Source organism: Xiphias gladius, chromosome 15, assembly GCF_016859285.1.
Source record: "Xiphias gladius isolate SHS-SW01 ecotype Sanya breed wild chromosome 15, ASM1685928v1, whole genome shotgun sequence".
Classification (NCBI taxonomy): domain Eukaryota; kingdom Metazoa; phylum Chordata; class Actinopteri; order Istiophoriformes; family Xiphiidae; genus Xiphias; species Xiphias gladius.
The window spans coordinates 22,964,958-22,984,405 of NC_053414.1; the positions used below are offsets into that span (position 1 = coordinate 22,964,958).

Here is a 19,448-nt window from a genome sequence, read left to right on the forward strand (position 1 = left end):
TCTTAAAGCCACTGTAGACAGGGGTACCTTTAAAAAGGTAAAATAAGAGCAATGCAGGCAAAGGAAGTATTAAACAGCTGATGGCAGATGATAAAGCACAAAGGATTATATTTTCACCCTTAAGGCTTAGAAGCCTGGTCTTTTTCCAGCTGGGATAAAGATCACTCAAATGTTAATTCAAGAAAAACTCCTGCAGGCTAATGGTTACTAGAACCTACAGCTTGTCACTGTGCATCAGCATCAGCTCAAATTAGCTCAGCTCGCTTGTCTTGGAATTTTACATTTCTACAATTGAGATCAATCAGGAGTCATTTGGTGTGACAAAAGCATTTTATTGAGACAAAAGTCATCTAGGATCAAACTTAAAAGCAAACCATTTACACCTGTTAAGCTCACACTCTTATCAATGGTGGATATCCAAGAACACCACTGAAAGATAAGTTTAAATTTATACATTACCAATATTACAAGTAACCTGTTGCTAGTGTTGTAGTGTCAAGACAGACGATCTGCTGAGAGCTTAGCTGTCACATCCTACGGTTCAAGGCCTCAGAGTGCTTCAAATTTACTATTTAAAGTATTATTTGACTGCTTCTCAAGTAAAATTATTTATACCTCTTCTGAATGGCCACACTCAAAGGTGGGGCAAAAACTCCACCATCATACCTTCTTCTTGGCCGCATCCCACTGCCTCCCATCTATCTTCAATAAGTCTGCGTTTTGCAGGTCTTTGTAGTCTTGACCGTGTGAAGTGGGCATGATTGTCAGATTTTCTGTTTTGGACAATTCCGCCATTGGACGAGACGTTTCAGACACTGTTAGATGTTCCCACAGGTGAAGCAAAAAGCGACCTTTACAATTCAAACTGGAACTTTTGATTCAAAATGGCAACAAGCTTTTTCCTCAACCTCATAAATTTTAAAAACATAGCAAGCAAGGAAAAACCTTGAAGGGAATGACCTATCTCTTGGATTACAAATTTCAAGGCTCTTTGGCTGATTGATGATTAAAATTTATTTAGTAACTTCAGCACATGGGGATGATGTTTCCAACAGTTTGGGTGTACGAAGTGGAAATTTGTTCATATTTTTGAAGATGCTCATGGAACCAGAATGCAACCTCAGTAAACCTTTGTACATTGGTCTCCAAGTAATGCCCTTAAATTAAAATACCCCGCTGTTATTTCCAAACATATCCAACTTCACATCTTTGGTATAAAGGAATGTAGCTTATCAAAGCCACTGATGTCATGTCAGCTTACAGACATGCATTGTAATAACCTAAATTGGCATTAGAGACATGTTATCTGACACTTGGATCTATGTCAAAGGCCGCTGCCTTCTGGGAGGGAACATTTAGGTGGGAGAAAAATGCAAGTTCTCGTGTTACGTCGCAATTAGCCACCGATTTGTTGGCAAGGCAGGTAAATGCCCGCAGGCTCCACATTGCAGTGTCACTTTCAATTAGAAATGATCAAACACAGGGAAATAGAGAGAGAAACAGAAAGAAAAGGAGGGAGAAAAAAATGGAGACGGAGAGTCACCTCACCGAAGGCCTGTTGCTGCAATCTGTCTCCTGGCCTACGATTAGGGGAGTATCAGCAGCATGAAAGATCACTTTGATACATTTTTCAGCTGTGCAAGGCGATACCACAGGTATGCACCAAGAAATTCCAGGACTCCCTTCTTTCTCTCTCTCCTTCCCTATTCATCTTCTCAGACTGACAGCACCATCCACATCCCTCAATCCCTCCCCCCTGTGGTGCCCTAAAATTTCCTCATCCAATATCATTGGTTATTAGACAAAAAAAGGCAGAAAGATGAAGGGAGGGATGGATGGGAAGCACAGCACAGCAGTTGGTCTCACTGTAGGTTTTCCAAATGATCACGCTACTGTAACATTAGATGCTAGACAGAGTATCATCACTGGACAAGAAAAAGGAGAGTATTGAAAAAGGTGTCTGATGGAACATACAGACTGGTCATTTCTGTTTTTGTGCCCACACACACTCACACACACACAACAGTATATTACAGTATCAGTTCCCCCCAGGGTAACAGTCTGCAACAATGTTCCTTTCAAGTCCTCCCCCTCTGTTTAACCAATCAGAAAAAACGCCCACCATCGCAGCATGCCGTTGTTAGATCTGGTGTGAGACAAGAACGGGGGGCACTTTCCACATTTAACATGAAGGCATGGAAGATTTATGGCTAGTTGGTGGGTAATGTAAAGCATGACTGTTTATTGCACATGGAGGAACTAACTCGTCACAGAAAATGAGACACCATCTGAGGTCTCGTATTAACAGCCGACAATCCTGGATGGCTTTAACAGTGCAGGGGGAAATTTTATTTTAAGGTTCCAGTCAGTAACTTCCTCGAGTCTTGTTTTGTTACAAGCTCTTGATAAATAATTTCACCTCGCTGTTTAGTGCAAACACAACAAGCGCAAAGTAATTTTGGACAAAATTAGAAAAGTAAGTAGAACACGAAACTTTCAATAAAATTTCTTCAGTATAAGTAAGTATATGTAAAAATATTTACATTATTTGAAATGGGACAGTTAGATTTCATATTGTTGCCTTATTTGTCATGTTTTTCTGTCTATTTCACTACTAGATTTCTTTTTAAAGCAAAAACCACTTAACCTTTTGTGATATTTTAAAAGTTAGTGTGAATTTTGCTTTTCAGTTGGACAAAATGTAGTTATCTGCGTCCTTCTCTGCATCCCTCCCTCTCCCCACTCCTCTCTTGCCTCCAGCCTGTGTATGAATCCATCCATCTCTAATCCTCTTCCAGTACGGCTCACTGAAACCTCAACGTTCATTTGTGCGACTCTTTGTTTGGCATCCAGTAGAGGGTGTCTGCCTCTCCCCCTCCTCTCTCTCATACTCTACATTCATTCCCTCCATCCTCCATTTCCCTCTTTCAACCACTTCCGCTCTCTCTCTCCATCCCCCAGTCCTTCCACCCATCTGTCCTCTGCTTCACTCATTCCTACCCTCTCCCCTCATCTGTCTTTCATCTCTTTGGCCCTCCATCAGGTCCTCCTTCTCGCTCACACTCTGTCCACTCTCTTTTCTTGCTGAGAGGACAGTGCAGCGTCCTGGCAGCTCTCCACCCTCCCAGCCTGGGCGGAAAAATAAACAAGCGTCCACATGTTCCCAAGGAATTTTAATGACTTCCATAACTCTGGCTTCTTTACCTGCCAAACCCTAGGCAGTGTGAGGGAAGCAGCGGACTCTGGACAAGCCAGTTTAGCAGCAGGGATGACGAGCTTTGTGAGCCTGAGCCAAGTAGTATCCTTTGAAGCACTGAGCAGCTTTAAAATAGGCTGGAGTTTTCTCAAGTGAGAAGCCATATAGGCAAATCTATGATCAAAAAATGCAGAATAAATGTTTCAACACCAACACACACGTATCTAGTGTCTCTCACCATTTTTTTTAAAGTAGAATACAGGAAAACATATCTATAAAAAAAATACTTGTTATAATGGCAGCAGTATACCCAATCAACTGTAATGCACAGACGACGGATTTCTTATACACGCAGACACACACACACGCATACAACTTTTGCATCACTATTGACCAAAGTGGGACCTTAAATGCCCCATTGCGTTGGCCTAGTATAGCAAACATTACCATATTATAGTGCTACTTGGGAGCAGGGCCCAAACCCTGGCCATTTCTCTCCTCAGCTGAACTGTGTCCCTTTGTCCTGAGCTGTGTCCTCCGCAGTCTCTCTCCAAGAATTTATGTCTTTTGCATGTCTTTATAGACTAAACACAATGCATAATACAAATAGGGATATGGGTGCACATTCTCGATCACTCTCTTCTCCAGGGCATTCCTGGTGTTAAATTCTGGTGTATTCCAGAAGTAATGGAGGCAGTCATATTAAAAAGTTTCAAATCCTGCCTTACTTTCTCACCTTTGCAGTGGACGTGCTTGTCAGATTGTTGGTTTTGAAAAGTTACAAAAATTGTCGGTCATGCCACAGAAAGGAGGTTTCAGTTGCTAGTAAATGACCTGACAAGCACATACACCGAACAGGACGCCTTTTATTGTGAAACAGCAGACGCTCTGAACACAGTTGTGTAGAGTTGGACATGCTGCGGGTTTCCCTACCATATGGAAATTTGGCATAAGTGATTCTTACCCAGTGAAGGATGGTCTAGGGTGTGTATAAACACCCTCACAAACAATTCATGTATGGATATACAATATATCCATACATGATTTGTTTGTGAGGGTGTGTTTCTGTGCGAGAGTAAGAGACACCTCCAATCTGCTGTGATTGAGGACCAGGAGAGGCTGTCTGACTGTCAGGTAGGGGAACTCAGTTGGGAGTTTATTTTAATGGGGCCATGACCTACAGGCTGTTAGGTCGAACTCCAGTGACCAGACCTGAGAGGAGAAGAAGGGTTGAAGGAGGTCTCTGTTGAGGGTCAAGTCAGGGCAATAAATCTGTGGAATTACTCTTGTCAGACTAAATACTGAGACCTTTTTAAGAGAGCGAGAAACAAATGAAGAACCAGTTCTTGCATGAAATAGCTCAGTAAACAGTCCATTGTAATTTTATACTTCGGTAATCAAATTCCAGATCCACTAACGTTTAATATGAATGGAGTTTTACATCATGTTTCTCCTTGTCCCTTAATATCAGATTTTAACTTTGTGAATGCTCAAACAAAACACAGTTTTTTTTAACACAAGGGCTGGGTTACATCTGTACATTTTTCTCCTGCTTGGCCTTCCCTTCACCTTCATTAGCAGCACATTACAAAATCAGACAATGTGTTTTATTACATGTGTCAGCGGTGTGGAACACCAAGCCCACTGGCAGGACCAGTGTTTAGATTTCTGATCTCCTCAGTCATGTTTTTCTTTCCCTCTCAGCCCGGGACCAGCTGTAGAGGAAATGACAATACAAGGGGAAAACAACAGAGATTAATAACATCTCCTCCCGCCTACCCACACTCCCATCTCACTTGTCATTTCTCCCTTCATGTTTCCCAAAGTGGTCTTTTTTTTCTGTTAATGAGGCCTGTTCAACCTCCCACCCCACTTCTCAATCTGCACGTCTAATCATTTCATCTACAAGGGTGCAACCCTTGACCCATGGAATTGATATGTCACTCCATCTTGCACAAACTAAGGAAGCTCACGCACTCAAACTCACACTCAGATTTTGTTTTCTCTGCTTTCCCTCTTTGGACCCCATCCTCTCTCATGCACAAGGAATCTGGGATGTGTTCTCCAACTTCAAGCCCACAATGATTAGTACACCTTGGGGTGTAGACCCACAGAACTCCCCCAAACTTGTGATGTTAGAGCGTTCTAGCTGAAAGCAATAAAGGGATTTGTCTGTTCCTCTTTGTTTTGGATGTTTAAAAGTACTATATGAATATCGTAACGGTACAAAAGCTCCATGGCTTTTTCATAATCCCCTGACAGATCTTTTTTTTTTTTTTTTACTTCCCTTTCATTTTATCCATTTACATTCATTCTTTTGCATTCCTTCTATTTTTTCTGTAGTCTTCGCAGTTTGGGAATTACAGGTACATGCTGTCTTTAAAACTCTCCCTCACAGAGCTCACAAAACAAGCACAAAGGCACAGACCACCACAAAGAGTAAAGAAATATCTAATTAGCACTTTTCTCCAATAAACCTGAATGCAAAGGCCAATGACAGTACAGACTGGTCATCCCTTAGCTCTAATCCAGTTTTTGCAGCAACTGTTAGAGACAGGAGGAAAGGAAGCTAATTCTTTCAGCTGAAAAACATGTTCAAGAATAACTATTCACAGAGAATGGGAACCAACAAAAAGAGGATAAAGGCTCGAACTGAAACTTGGATGACCTCTGAGAAAGTCTCTTTTTGTTCTCTTTGGAGAGAATGTTGAATGACAGGTTCGATTTAGATTTGATTCCCTCAGTAGTGACTCAACGATCCATTCTTTTTAGCTTTTCCTAGACTTAAAACAACAGAGGCTGCCCATTGAAATGTTATGCCCACAAGTAGCACATACGATTTGAAAATTTCAAAGAAAACTCTCAACCTCTAGTTTTCCTTCACTTGTTGTAGTTAAACCCATAATAAAATACAATGCAGTCTGAAAATTAAAGTTGGTGATGAACTGTGCCAGTATATTAACCAATTTCCCCTCATTTTTCATACAGTATCATTTACAGTGTTTTTACACCAATGCCACCTGTTTTGCTTTGCTAATTTGGGGGAGACTGATAAAAAAGACTGTGGCTGTGGCACAGCCTCAGCTTTAGTAACTAAGTTTGGTTATAGCCAAACATAAAACCACAGCTGGTTCCAGCACTGAGATCTTCATCTCCACCCTGATGCAATTCCCTTAATGGGAGGCGTGGGACGTCAAACTGGAGTCCCTATTCACTGAGGTCTACTCGCATATCCACTTTTGGACGGGAGACACACCATCCTGACTTCATAAATGACTTTCAGGTTTTAGTTAAGTAAGAGGGAGGGAGGGAGGGAGGGAGAGAGGGAAGAAATTATAGAGAAGAGAAGCGATTTGAGAGGAAATTGGGACACTGTGTGCTCAGCCTCCTTACCAACAGTGTCAATATTTGCCAGGACAGAAAAGCCTCCCAATGAATGATGAAGTCATTGTTTTTGAACTTTAAAAAAAAAAATAATAATAATTCATGGTTCTGTTCGGTTTTGCAGCATATGCCATGGATACACTGTACATTTGCACCTGCGTATTTGTACTGGTTGGTTTGCATTATTCTTAGTTATGTAGGAACTGACGAGGCCAGGAGAAGTAAAGCAATATCCTTTTTCCTGTATGCTCCACCCCCCCTTTAACAATTCCTCAACCTGCCACACATCACATCACACAGAGCTGCAAATCCCTGCAGACAAATGTCACATCTGGAACAAACCAACAATTCATCAAGAACATTGTCCTTTTTCTCTGAAATTCTCACTTTCCTCTCAGAGCTCAAAGTACAGGCTTACCCTTTTCTTTCCTTTTTTTTTTTGTAGGGGAATTTAGGATTACAGAAGTCTTACTATTGAAGATTTTATAACAGGGAATTGAGAAATTGGCACTTATTACAAGGCATTTGTTAGCAATTGTGAAAGTCAATGGGGCATTAACCAATACAATAAAAAACTCATAAAACACCTTTCAAAAAGTTTGTTACCTTTTTTTTCCCGGCTTACCACTACTACCGAAAAACCAAAAATGGCTTCAGTTTAGGGCTGAGCGGTTTGCTATTCAACTTGCTTATTCAGGCTTCGATCAGCACTACTAACTAATGATAACAAAAGTGTCGTACAAGTTTTATACAAACAAAACCCTGAAATCCACCCCTTCAAACAGCTGATCAGATGTAAGACACATGTTAATGCCTGTGACTCAGCACTAGCCTGTTATTATCACTGCCAAGGCAGGGACTGAAGCTGTCCTTGACAATAGGAGACTGAATAGAAACTGTTCTTATCTGAAGCAATCATCATGCTATATTTGCAGATAAAAATGATCATCAGGCATCTCAGGTCAAAGTTGAAGTACAGCTTTAGGTCTTACGACCATGTGCAGTGAATGAGTGTAAAGTAATATTTGCAGATGGGAAAGTGAATGACATGAGCCCAAAAGGAACTTAAGCATAATGGAAAGTAAAGGTTGGTCATTACTGCCGGGGCGAAATGTCCTATTGCATCATGTCCCCAAAGCCTGAGTCATCTTGTGGATTGTCGGCGAATATTGCCAAATATTTCATTTGCTGGAAACTAATTCATAGTGTCTTGCAGCACTCAGTTACTGTGTGCAATCTTAATATTTGTCTTCTGAACAGATACTAATGCACTGACACTTGGAGCGTGACAGGCTGTTTCTTGTGTCGACTGATGTACACCAAGGATAAAAAAATAAAAAAAAGCCAGATCACACAGATATGATAATGGGAACATGCAATACCACAGTGAATGCACTATTGTCCTCCAAAAGCAGCCTGATTTTCAGTCAGATTTTAGTTTGTTTGGTCGGCTCGGTTTCAGTCATCTCCGACTGTGTCGAGGGCTGTGATGTATAGATATTTCTTTGAGCTCTGTTTTCCTGCGTCAGATCTTGCTTGCTCCGATGGTCACTATTTTTCTGACTACTGAGGCCCTGAAAAAACTCCCAAACTGGAAAACGTGTTGTTTTAGTATGACAACTGGAAACCGTGAGTTGTCATTTCATTGGCTGTGGCCAAACTGCATATTAAACAGCGTTTTTAATGCAACGTTTTTCATATTCATTGTTTTTTTTCTTCTGTTTTGAAAATGGAACATAAAACATATTTGCCTTCTTTTTCCATTGTTAAAAACCCACAATAAATGAACAATGATATGATAAATCTTGTGGTACCCTTCGCCTGTTCTATCCATTGCCGCAAGTCCGTAACATTGCTGACTATATCTTGCTGTTAAAATACTGTCTTTTATTTACATTTAAGGTGTATAAAAAATTTAAAGAATGTTATTTGGTCCAAAGTAGTAGCAGGTCATAAACTACATAAATAGTTTATTGAGATCCCACAGTAAGTCTAACAGGTGCTTCTTGAACAAATATCTGTGAGATCCAATTTTAGTGACAAGTCATGAGAAACAAGTCAGCAGATCCAGCCACTTGGTGAAGACAAGTTCAGCAATGCTTTCCCATGAACTCTGACCTGGCAAAAAACATCTATAAAAAGTGTTGGGAGAAATTTAAAACATTATTGGTTTCACCCCACTAGCCTCAATTCATTGCGGTCGAGGCTGACTGGGAGGGGGTTAGAAGGGTCTAACCGCTGCTGGGCAAAGAGCAGAGCAACCCAGACATTTCATCTGACATTTAGCTATTCAACTGATATTATTAACCACAGGATTATACAATGGATATAGTTTCTCCTTCTAGCACAGATCCTGTCTCGCCACACTCTCAGACATGAATCCAACACTAACTGCAGCAGGATGAGAGATCCTCAGTAAATCAAACAACAATTCAGCCTCCCAGCATCAGCCCTTCATTTTTTGGAGGCTTTTCCAAGAATCTGATTAAGTAACAGAACTGTAACATCCGTGGGAGAAGATGACAATGAGTCAATCAGCTTATGTCAACAAGGAAGTCTAAAGGAAACTGAGGAGCAGTTTTCCTTGTCGATGGGAATATCAAACTTTAAAAAAACCTCCTAGTGCGTCCTAAACAAAATTATTGCGACTGGAAAAAATTATCAATTTTCACATTGCTGGTGCAGATATGTTACGTTCTTGCTTTGATTTTTGCAAAGAAACCTGATCACAGTGAGCATGGGGCCCTGCTTGTGCACCTGCATTAAAGCTGCAATGTGTGCTGTCCTTTTGTCAAAACACACATTTAAGCCCCTCAGTGGGACCCAGCCCAAATACATTTGGTTTAACTTAAGAGCTCGACCGCCATGTTCTATCAGACCTAGATCACAATTATGGAAGAGGACCAGAAAAAGATTCAGAGCTTTCATTAGCAAGTAACTGACAGCAATTTCTTCACTCTGTTACTAATATAGTTACAAATATATACAATGTGAACACACACACACATACACACACACACAAACACACGTAAACGACACATACACACACATTCTGTGATTGGGGATGACTCTCTTGAAAGCAAAATTAAATGCAGCTGACTCGGACAGCTGGAAACCATGCTGTATGACATAATTGCGGACAGGCTAGCCAAGTTATTTAACACACACACACACACACACACACACACACACACACACACACACACACACACACAGAGACAGACACACACACACACACACACAGAGACAGACACACACACACACACACACACACACACACACACACACACACACACACACACACACACACACACACACACACACACACACACACACACACACACAGAGACCCCTTACATAAACCAGTGATTTACAACACAAGTTAGAAGAGAGAAACACCCATTTCTTGGATGATAAGACACCCCCTTCCTGTCTTTGTAAAACACATAGTCACTCACTGACACACACACACACACACACACACACACACACACACACACACACACACACACACACACACACACACACACACACATATACAGTCTATCACCCCTCCTACAGTGGAAACATAAGGAGAGGAGCTGGAGATGTGTTTGGTCATCGGGGTTGATTGAGACACGGGGACAATACTTCATCATCTCAGCACTCAGTGTTCACCTCCTCAGACTCCGCGTTGGGGGGGGGGGTAAATTCCTTTGGCTACTTTAAAATGTTATCAAATTACGTGTTCAAATTTGAAGTACAATAAGTCACATGTAACACTGAGAAATCCGTCTTCATTTGCCACAAAGATATATCTCAAAATCTTGACCTGAGAGCAGGCATGTGATGTTGAATTCAGATGGATACAAAAATTTCCTTGGAAGAGGAAATCAAAGCCAGCAGCACGGCAAATCAATCGGCCTGAAGCAGCAATATTTTCTTCAAGGGCCGGGCACACAAAGTCATTCCTGAAACAATGAGAAAACCTCAGAGAATGGCCAAAAGATGAAGAACAAACAAAGCGTGTTGCAAGGTTCCTGTTTTATTGCTTAGCTGCAAAAGAACTCTGGACAAATATTTGCTTAGACATCTCAGGATTTGTTAGTTTACCAGGGCCATCACCATGGCAAAGAGTGCCATGGAAGCAGCATGTGGACGCAGATTGTAACTGTCCTCTACAGACAGAGTTGAATCAAAAGCAGAATATTCTACAATTAAAACATCTGCAACAGAAGAGTAACAGCAACTGAAATTGCAGAAAGCGCCATACAATTTTGAGACATTGTGAGCACGACATGTGGAGAGTATGCAGATGTCAAATGTCAACACCCAACTCCAAACCGACTCATCATAATCAGTAAGTAATCTACAATGTGACTGCTACAAGATCCAATATCCTCCTACATAAAGCCAAAGTGGAAAAAAAATTTAAAACAAAAATGTACCTTGGTGAAGAAAACAAAAAAAGTGGAACAACAGAGGAGGAAATATGTGAGAAGGGGGCAGCACCATGGACGCGGATGTCTGCATCACTGAGGTGAATCCATCAGACTTCATCATTTCAGCAAAGAGAAGACAAACTGGGCCACAAGTCAGGATTTATTTGCAAGTGTCTGGGAAAATATTTCAGCTGTACTTGTCAGGTGGAACAGTCAGATGACAAGGCAAAAAGCACAGTTTCCCTTTGGATATGAAATGTAAATGAGTGTTATTTCTACATGGACACGAAACTGACATTTTGGAGATTTGTTAACTAATTACATCTCAGTGAATTTTTCTTTTTTTTATTGCATTGCAGTATGGTGTAAAAGCAGCAAGTTCTGGTACAGAGCAATTGCAGCACAAACAAGATTCAACTTGGACTGAAATATCTTTCATACTTCACTCCTAAAATCCAACAGATGATTACAGTTTGCTGTCAGATAAACTGCCCAACCGAGGAAGAAAATCTGCGGCAAAAATCTGTTATGTTGAAATCAGAGATGACTGGGCTGAAGTTGTGCACAGATTTCGGCGCTCGTTCTTTTGTTGAGGTTAAAGAAGAAAAACAAACCCAGCAGAAATGCTCCACAACCTGGAGACATGGTATGCAAATCCTTGATCATGCAAAGCACCTCCAGCAACATAAAAAACTAATAAAGTGCAGCAACTGTTGGCAGCAAGCTACATAACAGCATGAGCAAAGAGCAACCAAACCACAGAATTTCCCCATCAGTCAAGCATGAAAGGGGGCCTTTAATAGGAAGATGCAGAAAACAAAAGCAAGAAATAGAAAGGGGCAACTCCTAGCGGCTCTTTATTGCTGCTCAGTCAGTAGTAAACAGTTTGCTATGAAAAGACAGACTGACTAACGCACTTGACTGTATCACTCTTCCTTTCCCTCTGGGGGTAAAGAGCTGGACCAGAGTCACAAGACAGGAAGAAATTGAAATACTGAACTCTTGACACTCATTTTATAACATGTAGAGTACTAAACACAGGTAATAGCTTGTCACGTATGAATGTGGCCGCATAGACGCATAAAAACCCAGCCCCCTCTGCAAACTACAAGCACATGAACCCCGACCCCCCATTCCCCCTACCCCTCATCATACCCACTAAGCATGCTGACACTTGAGAGGGCGGCATCTCTCTTCTGCACACAGAAAGCCATCTCGGGCCCATTCACAGCTCCCAGCTCTATTCTTCTCCATGGTAAAAGAACTCTTGATCTGAAAGGGGGTAAGAGGGCCTCTGCTATTTCATTTAGCATGAACCAACCCAAAGCACAAAGTCTTCTATTCTCTACGCAGCTTAAAAGTTTTTCATGTAGCCTGAACTTTTGCATGTGTGATACCAGCAAGAATAAGAACACAATCTATGCCTCAGCTTTGAAAACAGGAATGAGATGAATACAGATTCATGCTCTTATCTTTGCTACAGTCAGATCTGGGAAATGTAACAACTGCACAGAGGCAATGAAAGTGGACAGCAGTGAGATAGCAGCCCTGATGGTGGAGAACAGAGCATCCACTATATCAGCCACAGAGTACACACACAGAGGCCCAAACCATGCAGCAACCATCACTGCTAGCATTGTAAAGAAACTGCAGTACAGACCTGCTGCACAGCCAGCTGGAGTTAAACTGCTGCCTCCGAGTCTCTCTCTTCACCAGACGGCTGTGATCCACCTGCACTGCAGCGAGTCCTCTCCCTGGGCTGCTCGCTCTGTCTCTCTCTCTCTCTCTAACACGCCTCTCCCATTGTAGCAGTGTAAAATTGTTGCTGCCCTTTTTCCTTCGCGCTCCTCCTACAGTATCTCCCTTTTTTTTTTGTCTTTTAGTGCTCTTCTTTAGCCACTAAGGCAGGAGCCGCTCTGCTTTATCTGTGCAGACTGAGAGCAACAGAAAACACAACTTATCTGCTGCAGGGGCTACAGAGGACCAGCCAACATGCAGAGAGGGGGGAAGAGTGTGAATTCAGTGGATGCTGATTGTGGTGGAGGGGTTGAGGAGGGGAGGGGGGAGGGGTAAACCTCATTTAAATTCACACAAACACACACACACACACACGCACACACACACACACACACACACACACACACACACAACTCACTCACACTCACACAGGAATGAGATGACAGGATCTTTTCCCTACAGGGTGCTTCAGTGATCTTTTGTGAAAGAGTCTCAAGACCATCAAATATGTTTATTAATTGGCCCAGACTTCAGGGCAAAGTGACTGATCAGGGTGAAATGAAAAGTAAAAGTCTTCTGAAATAAAATTACCTACTGGATTTACTCTCTCTTTCTCTCTCTTTCACCTTCTTTTCCTTCCTCTATTCCCTCTTAGCTTCCCTAAACCGTTTTACCCATCCCCTCCTTTCTTTTGAGACTAAACTTTTGATCTACATCTCTCCTCTCCTACTTATAATCATAGTTGCTAAATTTTCCAAAGTCCTTGGCAAGGCACCAAAAAAAAAAAAACTTTCAACTAGGTCTGACAAGAGAGCCGTCCCCCTCTTTCCCTCCACTAAAGGGTCCCTCCCTCCCCATTACTCTTCCAAAAGACACCCAGCACTTTCCCTGATAGCAGCTTAACAACCTCCTCTTGTGAGGAATCTCCCTCCACACAAAAGAGTGTGGAGAAAGATTTGACCAAAACAAAGAACGGAGGGAGGTGATGGTATTTAAAAATTGGGGGAACTGCGCAAAACATCAAAACGCTGAATATTTTGTGAGCTTTCAGAGTTTCAGAATACATAGGCACAACAAACCATGTCAGATTAATTGATAATGAAAAAAAACAAAAACAACTGCAGCCCTACAAACAAGATATAACATGTTAACTAGTCAGCTTGTGAGCTGCTGGTAGGCGGGTTTTTGTTACCTTTGGAGAGAGCCAGGCTAGCTGTTTCCCTCTGTTTCCTATTTTTATGATAAGCTCCGCTAACTGGCTGTTGGCTCTAGCTACATATTTACCATACAGACAAGAGAGTGGTATCAAACTTCTCATCTAACTCTTGGTAAGAAGGTCGGTATATGGGCTTCCCAAATGTCTTTTCCATTAAAGGCCAGCTCAAAAACACATAAATGGGGAAATGTTAAATATTACTTGGTGGTGGACATTCTGGGGACTATATTTTTTTTTACAGATTTGAGAGGACATATGTTGTAGTGCTGTCCCATTGTTGTGTTAGGGTCAATTTGTTAACTGGGGCGATATAAAAAGAGGCCAGGGGGATGACATTAAGTTTGCATGTGAAAGGCTCACTCACTGACAAGGCTGTCCATGCAAAGTTCAACTGCGGAGGCATTTCCACAGTCCTTCCCTCCTTTCTTTCATGTCTTCTAACAAACCTAACAAACCGTGTGTGCGGTTTCACTTGAGAGAAACAAATGCCATGCTTCACATTACAGGCTTTTATGGACATCTTTTCATTAGTGGGTTTGCAACAGCTTGTAAGCAGATTGAAACATTTTCCAAGAGGCCTCAGATTTCTCAGAACTCAGTTTAGAAGAATTAACTTCCCTCATGTAAAGGCAAATTGCTGGTGGTTGTATTTTATGGTCAATCGGAGCAACAAACAAATCTCAAATGAATTCTTAATTACTGCTTCCTCAAAAACGCTTCCACTTAGAAGGTAAAAGCTTGGCTTTATTGCTGACTATCACAGAAACAAGGCAGACAATAATTATAGGAAGCAAAAACACATGCTAGCGACCAAAAGTGAGCAAGTGAGCAAGCTGAGCCTTAATCAATTCAGAATTAATTATTCAAGCTCAGACAGGGGGGTTATGGGGAGAAGCAGTCCGGCCAAGCTACTGTATACCCAGCTGTCAATCTCTAAATGGAAGGGATTCCCTGCTAAATCTGCTTGTCTGTGCGGTGAGGGTGGTTTTATGTTTATCACATTATGTCTAGGACAAGCGGATCAATCCCTCGTCAGGGCTGAATCTTCCACACTGGAAAATATTTAGTTGTGGTGTGTTCAAGCTGTGCGGCATTCTCAGTGTTGCTGATAATTATGTGTAGCTGACAGCTAATGGCTCATGCTTGCAGAAAAATCTCAAACCTGCACAGTCCTGCATGGACCTCACTGGCCTTAACACACCTCACACATGCATTTATTAGACAGCATATCAAACACAGGAACCAGGACCACATCCCGCTATCTAGCTCTCGCAGACTGTGCATACCTGCCCCAGAATAAACCTCGCCCTCTGGCCTCCCGCGGCATAGCAGGAGCTGGATGCCTGGTCTAACATTAGCACATATTTGAGTGAAATGTGCAGGGGCCAAGCGCTCCTCACGGGTTAAAAAGGGATGCATGCCTAGATTATTTATGAGTGAGATTGCTAGTTGTAACTTTCTACAATACCTCCTTTAAGGAGATGAAGGAGGGACATGGAGCAGTGCACTTTGCAAATGGCAGATGGTGTGTGCAGAGTCTACGTCAATAAGCGCTTATGCTGGTAGGTAATTATATGGTTCATGCAGAGCAGAATGAGCTCTAAAGTCAGTCAGTGTAAAGAGGAAAATCCACACTGGTTGTTAATTCTATGTGTGTACAAATTCTCTGTACATACTAGAGTAATATTCATGCATTATGAATCAACTAATTGTAAAGTGCTCGTCTTGTTGGTAACCCTCCCTTTACAGATCCTGACATAATATTGCTCATTTCAAAAAACTGTCGAGTCAGCAATTGGACAGAAAAGTGTGTCTGCAGTATGTTTATGATCTGATGGTTTATCTCACTGACACGACCTGCGGCTGAAAATCACAACAGCTGCAGATTTAACTTTAGAATCGGAAACCCCTGACTTTTACATTTTGAGACTTATTATTTTCAAAAAGGTTCTCCACCCCATCCACACTAAAACGAGAGAGCAGACTTTCTTCTCCCTCCTCTCTCATTTGGCAAAAAACAAAATCGTGCATCACAGCCACCATCCGGTAGGGAGGGAGGCAGATAAAGCCCTCTTACCCTGCTGGGTCAGAGAGGGTTAAACATCCATTGTGACATCAACACAAAGATCAACAACAACAGCTGTATTGTGTGATGGGCTACACCGGCATTTAAAATGAGAGATCTCAAAGGGAATTAGAAGCAACAGAAAACTGGCTTCTTAACTTTATTGCTATACAACAGCCAACGTTGTCAAAAAAGACATACATCATTTTCTCTGTCAACACCAAATTCAGGGATGCGAGACCAGCATTTTTTTTAAGTATTTACTCTGCAGAGTGTTTTTGTCTCTGATGATTTGGACTGTTCATGCTGACACTGTATCCATTTTAATGTGCCATTTGTCCCATCTCAAGCCACAATAAATGATTCTTGGATATGACCATCGGTTTCAGTTTACACTTTCCACTTTCCACTGTTACATGTGACAAATATGCAACTTTCCCTGATCAAAAACAACTAGGTGCACAGCCAGGAGCAGTAAAAATGGCCGTATCCACACAACTGCAGCATCAACGTGAATAAAACAACATTACCATAGTCGTCTTTTTATTCTTTGTATGTTTTCTTATGAAAAAAAACATGATGTGACTAAGAATCAGATCAAGTGGGTACAAAAAATATAATTCCATTGCCCGGAATCCAACTCTGTGCATGGAGCGTGAATAAACCAATTCTACTTCCTGCAATCACAAGATGAGAGCGAAGCAATGTAACTGCTGACGCAAGCTCAAATCCCCTGAAAAACCCAAAGGGAATTGCTAGGATTCACCTGCAGTGAATTTTGAAAGTAAAGTATCTATGTGGAGTAGAATGAAGTTGATGCGAAAAAAGCCTAGGTCACAGTCACTTACTGTGCTTTTGCATAGAAATATGAGCAATACGTTGTCAAACTGAATTGATAATGCTGAAAGGATTTGCGGGAGCCACAGTGGAGAGTAGTGTGTGTGTGTGTGTGTGTGCGTGTGCGTGTATGTGCCTGACTTAGTAATAAAGTCCCTATAAAGCAACAAACAGCATAAGCTGATCGTATGACACCTGTAATTGTTCCAGAGAAAATAGCGGAACTGTATGTACTGTATATATCGGGAGTCTGTAAAGTTTCTAATTTCATAGCTCTAGATCTTGACAAGAAATGACATATAATAAACAGTGCCTGACAAAATTGCCCCAAGAACTCATCTTTATAAATCATCCAGATTTATTTTTCCTTGTTTATTCAGAGATTACGGCCGACTCCTGTCCTGAGGTGACCCCAACCCCCCAGTGTGGGGTGCCGAGACTTGTAGCCTACTCGGCAGTGGGGCGTAGGGGGTGTTCTTTAATTCCCCTTGCTGACTGTAACACCATGTGACAGAGGTAAACGTAGTGTTTCAGCTAATGAGTCCATATTTGGCACGCGGTCAGGAGGTGCTCATTATGGTCAAAATGCACACTGTGACAGGGACTTAGAACATGTTTCCAGGGTTAACTTAAATTCAGTCATCCCAATTCTTAAAATTGCAACATGGGAATGTTGTTTAAAATGTGACTTTAGATCAATTATATCACTTAGTACCCCTTTGCACAGAAAAACAATACACAAGTTGGCAGTTTCATAACAATGATGTTGGGTTTAGTGAGAACATAGAAGTCATTTACCGACAACAGTTCATAAAAATATGAAAACTCAACCTAATCTCCTAGTGCAGTCCAGAGGGAGCAGTTAAAACATGAAAGGGGGGAGGGGGGTTGAGCCGTGAGAGCCCTTCATCGAAAGGAGGCCTGGGCTTTAAGCCTGCATGACTCCAGTGGAGACAACGAGGGAGAGATCCAGACAAACACAGCTCGCTGCCAAGCATCGTTACTTACAACACCACCCCTCTCCACAGCATTTCCATTGCCAGCTGCGAGACTTAGTAATGATGATTTTAGATAAAATCAACCTCCTTAAGAAAATAAAAAAATCTCTCCAGTAGAGAAAGTAAAATTAATTTGGGATGTGCTATTGGAAATGAAAGGGTTAGGACATTTTAGGAGGGCTTATATCCATTAGGACGGAATGACTGAAGAGTGTAAATATTTTTTAATCATTGCTTGGCTCCATTGTGAATAATACTGTGTAATAGAATAATGATTATTTTGTAGTTATGACATGAAATTTGGAGAAACAAAATTCTCTATAATACACATTATCTAGACCCTCTAAGCAGAACTGGACCACAATGAAGATATCAAATAATTTACAGGGTTTGTGAACACTTAGGGCAAAGAATAAAATAAATATTTAAGATGATTACGAGAAGAGATCAAAACTAATTTTAGTACATGTAAATGCGCCTGAAGTGAACTACCTTTATTTTCCTGAAGCAACTCTTCAGACAATCAGCAACAAGATGTATCATCGTAACAAGTGTCCTTTACAGCGGACTCCTGTAAAACATTTAACTTCAAGACAAACCTGAAGCAGGAGCTCTAGAAGTGAATACAGCACTGGAAATTGCATGATTTGCATGATTTTTGAGATTTCCTAAGGCAGCACTTGCACCATTACAAGTCAAAGTGTTATTAAAAACCTAGTTAAGAAAGGCAAAGAGGGAACACATCATACTCACAACACAAATGTATTTACAGTATATAATATCCACTGACAAAACAAATGTTGCCAGTGCTAATCTTTCTGCCCACAAAGGCCTTGAATGAAGCTCAACTTATAAAGAGAGATACACCATGTAACAGCTAAAAGAACCTGAAAATGGAAGGCTTAACACAAGAAAAAAATATTTTCAGGTGGATTTTTCCTTTAAGACTGACCTGACCACTGTCAGGTCATGTCAGGCTTCAGCCGCAGAGCGCTGAGCTGTAACACCCCTGTCTTCTCATCCTCCCTTTACTGCAAGTCCATTTTCTCTTCTGGTGTCATGAGGAGGCACCAATGAATCAGCCTATTGAGCCAGGCAGAACTGTGCACCATCTTTGACGGTGCCAAAGTGTGTGTGTGTGTGTGTGTGTGTGTGTGTGTGTGTGTGTGTGTGTGTGTGTGTGTGTGTGTGTGTGTGTGTGTGTGTGTGTGTGTGAGAGAGTGAAAGAGAGAGTGAGTGTGTGTGTTACGGTCCAACTTTCCCAGCCGCCCAGAACACAAAGCTGTCGTTTGTGGCCTCTCAGCACTACAAAAGCCCCACAGGCCACCAGAGCTGAAAGTGAAAGTGTGTGAGCTAGTGTGTCTTTGACCGTATGTGTCTATATGCTTTTGCCATATGCGCTTGACCAAATGTGTATGGGTGTATGTATGTATGTATATGAATGAAGAAATCAAGAGAACCTCTGCATGTGTGCAGTCTTTTCAAATTTCTTCATATACTTTACATGCGTATGTGCATTTGTGTATTCGGTCAAGCTGTGGCCACAACACCCAGTCTGCATTTCAATGGGATGGGCCTAACGATTACAAGACAC

At 41.6% G+C, this 19,448-nt stretch overlaps 1 protein-coding gene across 5 annotated transcripts in view; it reads right to left on the reverse strand.

Moving 5' to 3' along the window:
- Positions 1–19,448, reverse strand: part of add3a (adducin 3 (gamma) a) — a 107,571-nt gene that overhangs the window by 58,348 nt on the left and 29,775 nt on the right. The window contains exon 1 of one of the 5 annotated variants that reach the window (XM_040145571.1): positions 12,662–12,766. The exons of the other annotated variants lie outside the window; for them this stretch is intronic. The gene's annotated coding sequence lies outside the window, so the exon portion shown is untranslated. Of the gene's footprint in view, positions 1–12,661; positions 12,767–19,448 lie in introns of those variants that run through there. 5 annotated transcript variants of the gene reach the window in all.